This window comes from Schistocerca piceifrons, chromosome X (assembly GCF_021461385.2).
Source record: "Schistocerca piceifrons isolate TAMUIC-IGC-003096 chromosome X, iqSchPice1.1, whole genome shotgun sequence".
Classification (NCBI taxonomy): domain Eukaryota; kingdom Metazoa; phylum Arthropoda; class Insecta; order Orthoptera; family Acrididae; genus Schistocerca; species Schistocerca piceifrons.
The window spans coordinates 592,647,233-592,660,287 of NC_060149.1; positions in this window are offsets into that span (position 1 = coordinate 592,647,233).

The following is a 13,055-nucleotide window of genomic DNA, read 5'->3' on the forward strand; positions in this document are numbered from 1 at the left end:
CAATAGTGCAATTTATAATCAATGTTTTGTGAGTAGAATAAAATTTCCAATTATAAACTTAACTGCTTTTTCGACGTTATTTTACCAGCTAACTAAAAATAGGAAATCCTTGAACCCCTTCCACTAAATTTAGTTAGTATTAAGATTCTTTTACAGGGAGTGCAGTGGAGCTGACGCTGAAATCATTAAGTATTTGGTTATATCATCGCTAATCTCACTGAACTCTTCTGAGCTCTACATGTCATGTGTGGTCTGGCGTCTCCTTACCAGCAACAGGTCCCAGGTTCAAACTAGTCAATTCCCTAAAAAACACGCTCAGAGCGTCGTTGCGCGAAAGTGGTAGGGAGACACGATATAGAACCAATAGAAACCACGCAGAATGTTAGAAGATCAAAATTCATGCCTCCAGCGGGCCAAGAATCAGTGGAATCATTTTTATTGGTCTATGTCAGAGTTGCTAAACTTTATTTCTAAGGTCTTCATCTCTTGAAACTTTTCAGTTTTTTTTCGTCAACTGTGCCGACTTGGAGTAGCAATGTTGATGATTTCACAGTTTATTTTTCTCACGACTGTGATATCCGGGGTTTTGCGTTCCATTGTTGAATCCTTCCGAAGCAGTTTGGCTGGTTCATTTTTGATCACTTTTTTCTGGCTTAGAATGCCAGGAGGTCTGTGCCACAGGCAAATAATGTTTCTTCTATACGTTTCAGGCTATGCTTTAGGCAACAACGTTATGCGTGTGGTTGTAATCCGCCTGTGCGATCTTTTTGCAACCGTCCAGCTTATTTAATCAACTTTCATCACTTTCTTTGCAAAGTCTGCATATTGCATCTTCTGAGGGTTTTTCAGTTCTGGTTTTGACAGCAGTCGTTTTAAAGATTTGCCTCTGTGATGCCAGAATCAGTTCTTCTGTTTCTTTTTTGGGGTTCTATTGGTCACCTACAGCTATATCTTCCCCTTGAGTACTTTACTTTCGATCTTCTCCAAAAATCGTCTGCGTAGTGCTTTACTCTACTAGCTGTCCATCCGATTTCTCATAGCTGTTTTCCGGTAGTGACTCTTTGTTGCAATTTCGACAGCTTCTGGAGGATGGCTTCCATCAGAAGAGTTTCTTCACTTCCTGATAAGTCATGTTTTTCTGCCTCCACAGTCAGCCAAACTTTCAGAAATAATATATCCAGTAGCTGCGTCAGGGATGGGCCAAGGTCCACCCAAAATTTTGTTAGCCCATCCTCTGGCCTACCCAGATAAGACGGACAGGTTTCAGAATCAAATTTCAAATTCAAACTTTATTTTATAAAGTTAAAATAACTTGTATTCAGTTACAGACAAATTAATTTGTTAAACAATTTTGTATCCTTCGTGTTGTTTTTTCTTCATTATACTGTATTAAACCCATAAAATAAAACAAATACATTCGAGGTGGATGTTTGACGACGAAGTTAACATAGACCTAACCACAGATCCGTACCTGTTGTACAACAAGCGAACCAACTCATCGATCGATCCATCGAACCAATGATTTTTCCCCAGTTTCTGTTTTGTATTGCGTTTGCTTTGTATTGTTTTTATTAATGGTAACTAATAATGGTATCTTTTGTGTCATCGTGTCTGCGTTTTTTTGTGAATTGTACGTGTTATTAAAAGTGAAAGTACTAACATGGCAAAATGGCCTAGCATATCAGATTTCTACTGATGACCAAACAACCTCTGTTGAGGCGTCTTCTTTTTCGTTTGCTTGGTGAAAGAAAAAGAAATTTTTCAGGTAGGTTGGTACAAAATTCATTCATGGCTGGAATATAGGGATACGCTCATGTCGTTTGTTTCTGTTTGGTGCAAAGTGGTAGCTATTCGATTTGACATACGATCTTCTCAATAGCACCATAGAGAAACGAATGCAATGCTCGTTAGCATTAATCAAACAGATGATCACAATATCTGCGTATAAAATGTACGATCCCAAGTTTTGGGCACTGTATTGCAACCAAACTCCAAAAATGGCTCTGAGCGCTATGGGACTTAACTGCTGTGGTCATCAGTCCCCAACTAACCTAAGGACATTACACACATCCATGCCCGAGGCAGAATTCGAACCTGCGACGTAGCAGTCGCGCGGTTCCAGACTGTAGCGCCTAGAACCGCTCGGCCACTCCGGCCGGCAACCAAACTCCATCACAGTGCGACAAACAGATTAGAAATGTACATCTACATCTACATGGATACTCTGCAAATCATATTTAAGTGCCTGGCAGAGGGTTCATCGAAACATCTTCACAATTCTCTATTATTCCAATCTCGAATAGCGCGCGGAAAGAACGAACACTTATATCTTTCCATATGAGCTCTAATTTCCCTTATTTTATCATGGTGATCATTTCCCCTATGTAGGTCGGTGTCAACAAAATAATGTCGCATTCGGAGGAGAAAGTTGGTGATTGGAATTTCCTGAGAAGATTCCGCCGCAACGAAAAACGCCTTTGTTTTAATGATGTCCAGCCCAAATCCTGTATTATTTCAGTGACACTCTCTCCCCTATTTCGCGATAATAGAAAACGTGCTGCCGTTCTCTGAACGTTTTCGATGTACTCCGTCAATTCTATCTGGTAAGGATCCCACACCGCGCAGCAATATTGTAAAAGAGGTGAGCCTTCCCCACAACATTTTCTATGTGTTCCTTCCAGTTCAAGTTATTCGTAATTGTATTTAGTTGAATTTACGGCCTTTAAATTTGACAGATATATCGCGTAACCGAAGGTAACCGGATTCTTTTTAGCACTCATGTGGATCACCTCGCACTTTTCGTTTTTTTTTAGGGTCAATTGCCAATTTTCTAACCATACAGATATCTTTTCCAAATTGTTTTGCTATTTCTTTTGACCTTCTGACGACTTTATTAGTCGATAAACGGCAGCGTCATCTGCAAACAACCTAAGACGGCTGCTCAGATAGTCTCCCAAATTGTTTATGTAGAGAAGGAACAGCAAAGGACCTATAACACTACCTTGGGGAACGCCAGAAATCACTTCTGTTTCACTCGATGACTTTCCGTCAATTACTACGAACTGCGACCTCTCTGACAGGAAATCACGAGTCCACTCACATAACTGAGACAATATTCCATAAGCATGCAATTTCACTGCAAGCCGCTTGTGTGGTACAGTGTCAAAAGCCTTCCGGAAATTCAGAAATACGGAAACAATCTGAAATCCCTTGTCAATAGTACTCAACGCTTCGTGCGAGTAAAGAGCTAGTTGACTTTCACAAGAACGATGTTTTCTAAACCCATGTTGACTGTGTGTCAATGGACCGTTTTCTTCCAGGTATTTAATAATGTTCGAACACAATATATGTTCCAAAATCCTGCTGCATATCGACGATAATGATATGGGCCTGTGATTTAGTCGATTACTCCTACTATCTTTCATGAATATTGGTATGACCTGCGCAACCTTCCAGTCTTTGGGTACGGATCTTTCGTCGAGCGAACGGTTGTATATGATTGATAAGTATGAAGATATTGCATCAGCATACTCTGAAAGGAACCTAATTGGTATACAGTCTGGATCAGAAGACCGACAGACTTGGAAGGATTGAACAAAGGCGTTAAAACTTATTATCCATAACCAAACAGAACTTTCGATGATACAGATATTGGTGGAACTTGCGAACTCGATAGACAATGGCGAGTGTCTCTTTTTCAAGTTGATGATAAGTGTATTGTGCTTTGTTGGGAGTTTTTGTGGCAAAAGCAATGAATGGGCTAATCAGACGAACCAATTCTATGGGAGAGAACTGCTACAATCCCGTATGAAGGTGCATCCACAACTAACACAACAGGCGTAACTAGATCAAAGTGAATTAAACAACGACGACCTAACAAAGCGTCCCTCAATTGCTGAAATGCTCCCTGGCAGTCTTGGGACCAAAATTTGAGGTGAGCTCCTATGGGACCAAAGTGCTGAGGTCATCAGTCGCCGGCCGCGGTGGACGAGCGGTTCTAGGCGCTGCAGTACGGAACCGCGGGACTGCTACGGTCGCAGGTTCGAATCCTGCCTCGGGCATGGATGTGTGTGAAGTCCTTAGGTTAGTTAGGTTTAAGTAGTTCAAAGTTCTAGGGGATTGATGACCTAACATGTTAGGTCCCATAGTGCTCAGAGCCATTTGTACCATTTTTGTCATCAGTCCCTAGGATAACACACTACTTAATCTAACTTAAACTAACTTACGCTAAGGACAACACACATCCATACCCGAGGGAGGACTCGAATCTCCGACGGGGGGAACCGTGCGAACCGTGGCAAGGCGCCCCAAACCGCGCGGCTACCGTGCGCTGCAGTCTTGGGACCAAAGGGAACGCAATTCCGGAGCAGCAATTTGTGCAGCGTTAGCAATAAACTTTATGTAATAGGTTAATTTTCCCATGACGAGCTGTAACTCCTTGATGTTATGGTGCGCCCGCAAATATTTAGTCGAAGACAAATGGAAATGGGAAAGATGAATACCGAGTGCATTTGGGACATGTCCTAAATATTCAGGTTCTTTGTGAAAGAAGGAGCTCTTTTTCTTATTGCACTTTAAGCCAGCCTCAGTGAGAACTTGAAATAAACACTCCAAATTTCGCAAATGTTCTTTAGGCGTACAATCCACGACAGCCATACCCTCCAGACAGTTCCTGCACAAAGGGAATTTAGATATTAATTGTACCAGAAAACGTTGACAAATAGCAGAAGCTGAATCACTTCTGAACGGTAGTCTTTGAAACTGGATCAATCCCAGGTTATTATTGATCAGAAAATTATGCCTGGAATACTTGTCCAGTGGCAACTGCAAGTGTGCCTCATGTAAATCAATCTTTGAAAACAATCTGCCGTGCCCCTGTCTGTCCATTACATCCTCCTGCCATGGGGGAGGAAAAGAATCCACAGCAGTTTATTGGTTTACCTTGGCTTTGAAATCAGCACACAAACGTAAACCTCGTGAGAGCTTTTTCAGTATTAGCAGGGGGGACGCTCACTGGCTTGCAGAAATATCATTGTCTTTCCATCGTTGCAGTTCCTTTGCAGTCTGCTAATGCATAGCTTGGGGGACACTCCTAGCACGATAAAATCATGGTTGTGTACTGTCCTTAACAGTAATTTGCGTCTCAAAGTCTTTTTTCTGTCAATACTCTTGGTTCAGGAAGTTCACTGTATTTATTGTACTACTCTGAAACACTTAACACTGATTTGTAACACGTTGTCTTGTATGCACAGGTTAAACAAATCAAACGATTCTAAGCCAAAAAATTCATACTGTTTGCAGAACATAGTACATGGAATGAAATACTCTTCATAACATCACGAAAAGTTCCTGGAAAACAGCACATGCCAGGTACTGATATTTCCAATACGTTATAAGTAGACAAAACAGAAGTAGGCTTTTGTAGCCGGGGGCTACCGATCAGATCATAGGTGTCTGTAATGATTAGGGAAACAGACACACCTGTGTCTAATTTAAATTTGACTTTCATGTAAGCCACCCCCAATTGGACAAAAAGTATGTTCTTCTGTCTGTGGACTACAGCAGAAGGTTTCCACAGAAAAGCGGGACTTGTTTGTGCCGGCTGTACTGTCTCGGCCATAACAACATGAATTTGCAAATAGCTACTCTGTAGCGGTGCAGTAGACTGGCACCTGATGTGGCAACGTTGCAAACTGATGGTATGGATCCGGCCTTGCTTATTTGAAGCACTGTGCCTCTTGACAAGGACATGCTTTCCTATCGTCAGTGGAAAAAAATGAGGACAAGAATTCTGCGAAAAGGACTTCCCTCTGCAGCGCAGTGTGCGCTGAAATGATATTTCCTGGCAGGTTAAAAGTTTGTGGTGGACCGAGACTCGAACTCGGAACCTTTGCCTTCCGCGGACAAGTGGTAGAGCACTTGCCCGCGAAAGCCAAGATCCCGAGTTCGAGTCTCGGTCCGGCACACAGTTTTAATCTGCCAGGAAGTTTCAAAAACTCTGCGCTTTATTCTGAAGTACACCTCGTGTACCATGTGACCGAAAGGTTTTTACCTTTACTTTAATCTGAGCCCCGTTTTTATTCACTTCAACACTAACTGTAGACTGAGTGCCTTGTGTACTACAAACAAGAGAAACAGAGCCCCAAAATCAACTTCAGTGTGTCCACTATACTTTGAGAGTCTACAGTTGACAGAACTATTTTCAAGGCCAGGTCCGGAAATGATAGAACAGCAGCGCTTATGCGTGCATCTGACATCAATGTAATTTTGTCTGCAAGGCAACTTGAATCTGCAATGTCCGGTTAGCCCTTTCAGTTCAGCAATCCATTGTTTTAATGACTGTTCAGGGTGCTTCTTAAGACGAAAAAATTTAAATCTCACCACAGTAACATGAATCTGTGATTCTTTATAACAGTCATGGACTGTGCGGCTGGTCCCGGCGGAGGTTCGAGTCCTCCCTGGGGCATGGGTGTATGTGTTTGTTCTTAGAATAATTTAGGTTAAGTAGTGGGTAAGCTTAGGGACTGATGACCTTAGCAGCAGGATTTTGAACCTCTTTATAACAAGTTCCTCATAATGGACGTATTCTGGACGATAGTCGGGGAACAATTTGAGACGCAGACCATAGACATTGGATGGAAAGACTGCAGTGCGTAAAATACCTTTAATATTGTAGGCGGCGATGTTTGCTTCCAGTTGACCGCAATATTCCGCCGAGACCTCTGTCTTGCAGTTAAACTGGCGATTCTCTGGTGCTGCAACCGGCCGTGACGTTGCTTGTTGTTTTTAATCTGTTGAACACTGGGCAGCAGCCGTTCAGTCTGTTGCTCCTGAAACTTAACAACTTCGCTTAATGACAGATCACGAGGGAGCTCAGACACGGTTAAACACTATAGAATAGACACAAAAATACATAAAGTTGTTGCCAATGTGAATAGCGGTACACCGAGCACGTTCACACAGGTAAGAGGGGCGGAAGTCTAATCAGAATTATTCGTCACCATTGTTATATATGGCAGACGAGAAAATGAACTTGAACACAGGTGAGAACATGTTCGTCACCATATAAATATGTCGTGGCAAGCATAGATAACAGTTCAGTGGGTCTGACTTCTGGAGGAGGTCGGACTTGATGCAACAACGTATAATGAGCATTAGATCTGGTCCAGTAAAACTAAATAGGAGGGATGATATAAATTTGATGTAATCTCAGAACATAATAATGAACTGTTCTTTACTTCAATAATACTGCTGCACTGTCGTAACTGCTTATTGTCCTGGGCCGGTCGCTGTGGCCGAGCGGTTCTAGGCGCTTCAGTCCGGAACCGCGCTGCTGCTACGGTCGCAGGTTCGAATCGTGTCCCGAGAATGGATGTGTATGACGTCCTTAGGTTAGTTAGGTTTAAGTAGTTCTAAGTCTAGGGGACTGATGACCTCAGACGTTAAGTCCCATCGTGCTTAGAGCCATTTGAACCATTTTTTTTGTCCTGCACGGAATGGCAGTCAAATGTCGCTTTACATTTATCTATGAATTTTGGTACATTTTTCTAACTAAAGACACAAGTTCACTCCTTGTTCTGAACTACGATGAAGCTGCTATCAAAGTCGGTTGTCAGAGAGGGCTTCAGAATGGGGTGAGTAGCGCTGCGCTCTGACGTCATTAGAGTTCCAGCAGCGGCGGCGTACGGAACGTCTTGAGGGAGTGTCTTTGTCGACGTCTGTCATTCGTGGCTGTGTCTGACAGCGACTCTCTTTAGCTTGTGGTTCCGTCGTGAGGTGCCAACTTTAACACGGGACCTCACTCTTCGGACGACACCACAAAGAAGATCCTTATATTTATGGCCACAGCAATAAACATAAGTTGGAAGTGATGTAGAAATTAAAATGTTACTCAATTAATTTGTTTTCTCTTAAGTAACTATTATTATTGTTATAATTATAATTATAATAGTTATTATTATTAAGTTACTCATATAAATTAACTGTCATGCGTAATTTTTTTTTTAAATATTTTTGTCCAAGTTGCAATGGTTTTCGAGTCTGTTACTGTACGCTTTAAATACCAATAAAAAAGACAGAGTCAGTCACTTGTTTTATTTCATAGCTACAATGCATTTCGATGGTTACACCATAATCTTCAGGTGATATATGCTCAAGTTACATTGATTTTCATTCCGTTTGCCAGAAACAAGTTCGAATCCTGCCTCGGGCATGGATGTGTGTGATGTCCTTATGTTAGTTAGGTTTAAGTAGTTCTAAGTTCTAGGGGACTGATGACCTCAGAAGCTAAGTCCCATAGTGCTCAGAGCCATTTGAACCATTTGAACCAGAAACAAGTGAAGTCATTGTGGACGTATAGCCACTATTTGAAATGTTATCTCGTTGATGCAATACATAAATACACACCGTAACAATAAGTATACAGTGGCTATAAATACACAGTATGCAGACATAAATTTAATTTGCATTACAAACCAAATTTGGCACTTTTGATGTCTCTTACGACGAATTTCTTGTCGAAACTGTGTAAGGTCACTTAATATTTAGAATTATATTTTGTCCTTCATATTTATCCACGTGAATTCGAGGTTAGGTCCACACATTCTACAATCTGGCCCACCTTTAGCCCACCCACGTGACACAGGCTAGAACCGCCACAACGTATTCCAGCAGATTTTATGTGTAAGTACAAAACCTCTACGTCATTATTATTATTGTTATAGTTTCTATTGTTGTTGTTTTGGTTTCCACCGTCTATGTATCACAATATTTCCTTGAGGCTGTCTTGAACTGTAGTCCTGTATTCCCGCATTCGTTTCCTATGCTTTCCTTCCTCGCTTCAATCCACGTTTTGCCAGTTTTTAGGTTTGGATTTCCTTGGAAACTAAAATGCTCTTGCAGTTTCTGCTTGAGAGGAATGCGTTTCTGGATGCACGTATTTCAAATCCGCACTTTTTGTAGGTCTTTTTCTGTCTCCCTGTATTACGTCTCCTCAGTTTTCCTGTTGAAAAAGTAGCGGAATACGCGACCGTTCAAACCCTTTTCTTGGAAACAAAAATTTCTTGCAGTTTCTTCTTAAGAGGAATGCGTTTCTGGATGCATGTATTTCAAGTCCGCACTTTTTGTAGGTCTTTTTTTGTCTCCCTGTATTACGGTTCCTTGGTTTTCCTGTTGAGAAAGTAGCGAAATATCCGACTGCTCAAACCCTTGTACGGCTCATACAAACACTGTTTCAATGCAAAACAATCTTCCTCCAACGAACCGTGTCTGAGATCTTTTCTACATGTGTATACAGTTCGCGGTTATGTCGTCTTTTAGATGGACGATGTTCTTTGACTACCTGTCTTTCTCTTACTTCTAATTTCTCTATCAGACCTGTCCTTTCATAGCAAGGCACTCTGCGGCATATAGGGCTTTTGATCATAATACTATGTACTAATGTTGTATCTTGGCGTTCATGGATACTGATTTCTTCTTGTAGACATTGTAGGTTAGTCGATACACCGTTTCCATTTCCCCGAGGAGTTGGACACTAGCCACTCTCCTAAGTTTTTAAGTTTCTACGTCAGGCTGACGTTCCATTCTTCTACCTCTAGGACACTGGATACTGGCTTGACGTATGTTATAAATTGAGTATTCTTGGAGGTCAACCTTTGTTGCTTGTGCCTTCAGTTCATTGATTTGTCCTGCACTTATCTTTAGCTAATCAGAAAAAATTTCGACGTCTTCCGCGAAATGTCAAATTAATGTTTCTATAGGCAAGCATGGCCCATTTACTACACCTTTATTACTCATTTCTTACGTTGTTCTTCTTCCTATTACCATAATTATATGAATTATTACATTAATGAGAAAAATTCACAGCAGCTGTCATGCTAAAGGAAAAGAGAGGCCCGTCATAGGCAAGAAAGGAACAGAACTTGGAGTCTGAGAGTTCAATGAATGTTTTGAAAATAGCGAAAATATATTATTACGAAAACACATTTCTTGTTCTTTTTCCTCTGTCTCACATTCTGGCGCCTCCTTAACGGTGTTGCAATTTATTTGGCCAGCTGTACAGCAGCAAGTAAGAGTGACGGGCAGTGACTCAGCGAGCTAAATATCGAGCAGAGCAATTGAGAGGAATCGCTTCACGTGGCGCCCCGTGCGACCAGCGCAGCATGATTGCGCGCCTAACCGGCCACGTCCGCCGAGCTCCAATGTGGGAGCCGTGGCATAATGATGCTCACATTATTGCACATTCTTTCCACGACTATATTTAGTGAATCACTCTAAAGACACGTTAGATGGTTCTTTTCACTGTACCACGTGGCAATTTCCTCCCTTATCATTGACAGATGGAGTGTGTGAATAGAGAAAGAAGGTTGTATGCCTTTTTCTCTACAGGAGCGATTTCTCATCATTTCCGTTACAGCCTCCACCACACAAGACGTGTGTTACCATTCCTGGGATCCTGATTCGTATACGCTCAAAATTATCTATCAGATATTAGTTATAAAAAAAGAAGATGCCAGAGCCACGAAAGACGCAGCTTCATAACATGCATAAGACCAATTTTAGTGTATTGTTCCTCAGTTCTGAACTCTTACCAGATACACTCAATAGAAGAGAAGCTAAAATAGAAAGAAGAATGGCACGTTTTGTCACGCGTCGGTTTAGTAAGGAGATGTTCATGAAACTCCATTGTCAGATGCTACAGAAGAAAAGAGGGGAGGAGTACTGTTAAAATTCAAGGAGTGTTCGTTAAAGTAAGAATCAGGAATCGTATTACTTCCGCCCAAATAAATCTCACAATGTGAAGACGGTGGCAAAACCAAAGGAGTTCAAGTTCATTCAGAGTCTTCGTATCGCGCACCATTTGCGACTGGAACAGGAAAGAGCTCGGGGGTGAGACCTTGTGAAATATACACTGACGGAAAAAATAACATCAAAAAATTGTTAATGTAGAGTAAGAAAATTTCGGGAACATTTGTGTAGGTAACATACAAGGTGTTACAAAAAGGTACGGCCAAACTTTCAGGAAACATTCCTCACACACAAAGAAAGAAAATATGTTATGTGGACATGTGTCCGGAAACGCTTACTTTCCATATTAGAGCTCATTTTATTACTTCTCTTCAAATCACATTAATCATGGAATGGAAACACACAGCAACAGAACGTACCAGCGTGACTTCAAACACTTTGTTATAGGAAATGTTCAAAATGTCCTCCGTTAGCGAGGATACATGCATCCACCCTCCGTCGCATGGAATCCCTGATGCGCTGATGCAGCCCTGGAGAATGGCGTATTGTATCACAGCCGTCCACAATACGAGCACGAAGAGTCTCTACGTTTGGTACCGGGGTTGCGTAGACAAGAGCTTTCAAATGCCCCCATAAATGAAACTCAAGAGGGTTGAGGTCAGGAGAGCGTGGAGGCCATGGAATTGGTCCGCCTCTACCAATCCATCGGTCACCGAATCTGTTGTTGAGAAGCGTACGAACACTTCGACTGAAATGTGCAGGAGCTCCATCGTGCATGAACCACATGTTGTGTCGTACTTGTAAAGGCACATGTTCTAGCAGCACAGGTAGAGTATCCCGTATGAAATCATGGCGGTGAATCGAGGAAGTACAGTACATGCTGGCGAAACTAAAATGAGCTCTAACATGGAAATTAAGCGTTTTCGGACACATGTCCACATAACACCTTTTCTTGATTTGTGTGTGAGGTATGTTTCCTGGAAGTTTGGCCGTACCTTTTTGTAACACCCTGTATATAAGTGATTAACATTGCAAGATCACAGGTTAATGTAAGCGTGAGATATGCCACTGCAAATGTGAAATGCTGGTACTTTAATAACCGGTGTAACCGCTAGAATATTGAATGCAATTATGCAGACGTGCATGCATTGCGTTGCGCAGGTGCCCAATGTCAGTTCGTGGGATGGAGTTCCAAGCCTATTGCACTTGGTCGGTCGGTACAGGGACGGTTACGCTGGTTGTGGATGACACCGGAGGCGTCGCCCGATGATTTCCCATAAGTGCTCGACTGAAGTCAGAGCTGGTGATCGAGCAGGCCAGGGCAACATGTCGACACTCTGTAGAGCATGTCGGGTTACAACAGAGCTATGCGGGAGAGCGCTGCCGTGTTGGAAGACACGCTCTGGAATGCTGTTCATGAATGGCAGCACAACACGCCGAATCACCAGACTGATGTACAAATTTGTAGTCACGGTGAGCGGGACAACCACGAGAATGCTTCTACTATCATACGAAATGTACCCCAGACTATAACTCCAGGTGCAGGTCCAGTGTACCCGGCATGCAGATAGGTTGGTTGCAGTCCCTCAACTGGCCTACATCTAACCAACACGCGGCCATCACTGGCACCGAGGCAGAACCAGCTTCCATCACAAAACACAACAAACCTCCACCCTGCCCTCCAATGAGCTCTCGCTTGACGCCACTGAAGTTGCAATTGTTGGTGGTTTGCGGTCAGTGAAATGCACGCTGCAGGGGGTCTGGCTCGGAGCTGCCCTTGAAGTAACCGATTTGTAACAGTTCGTTGTGTCATTGTGGTGCCATCTGCTCCTCAGATCGCTGCAGCAGATGCAATACGATGCGCCAGAGCCGTATGCCGGACACACATTCCTGAATTTTTGCAATATCAGGGAAGGAACATCCATCTTTTCAGTGGATTGTTAACAGAGTCGTCTTTGTCACCTTAAAGACATTCGTGACTGACATCAACTCACTATATCCAGTCGCAAAGGTAACTAGCGCTCAGGACCCTTCAGCGTGTATTTAAAGCAAATCTGAGTATGCGAATGACGCGAAATTTTAATAGACATCATCTTTCAGACATAGAAACACGCCTACCAGCTGTCGTTTATGTTGCACAACTACTTCTTGGTGTTGAGGGTCGTCCTCGATGGCTGCGGCATCAGCGTGGAAAATTGTTAACCGAAGTGGCCAGGATCGATTCCCGGCGGCTTGGAAATTTTCTCCTCTCGGGGGCTGAATGTCGCGTTGTCTTCATCTTCGTAACGTCGTAAGTGACACGAAAATCG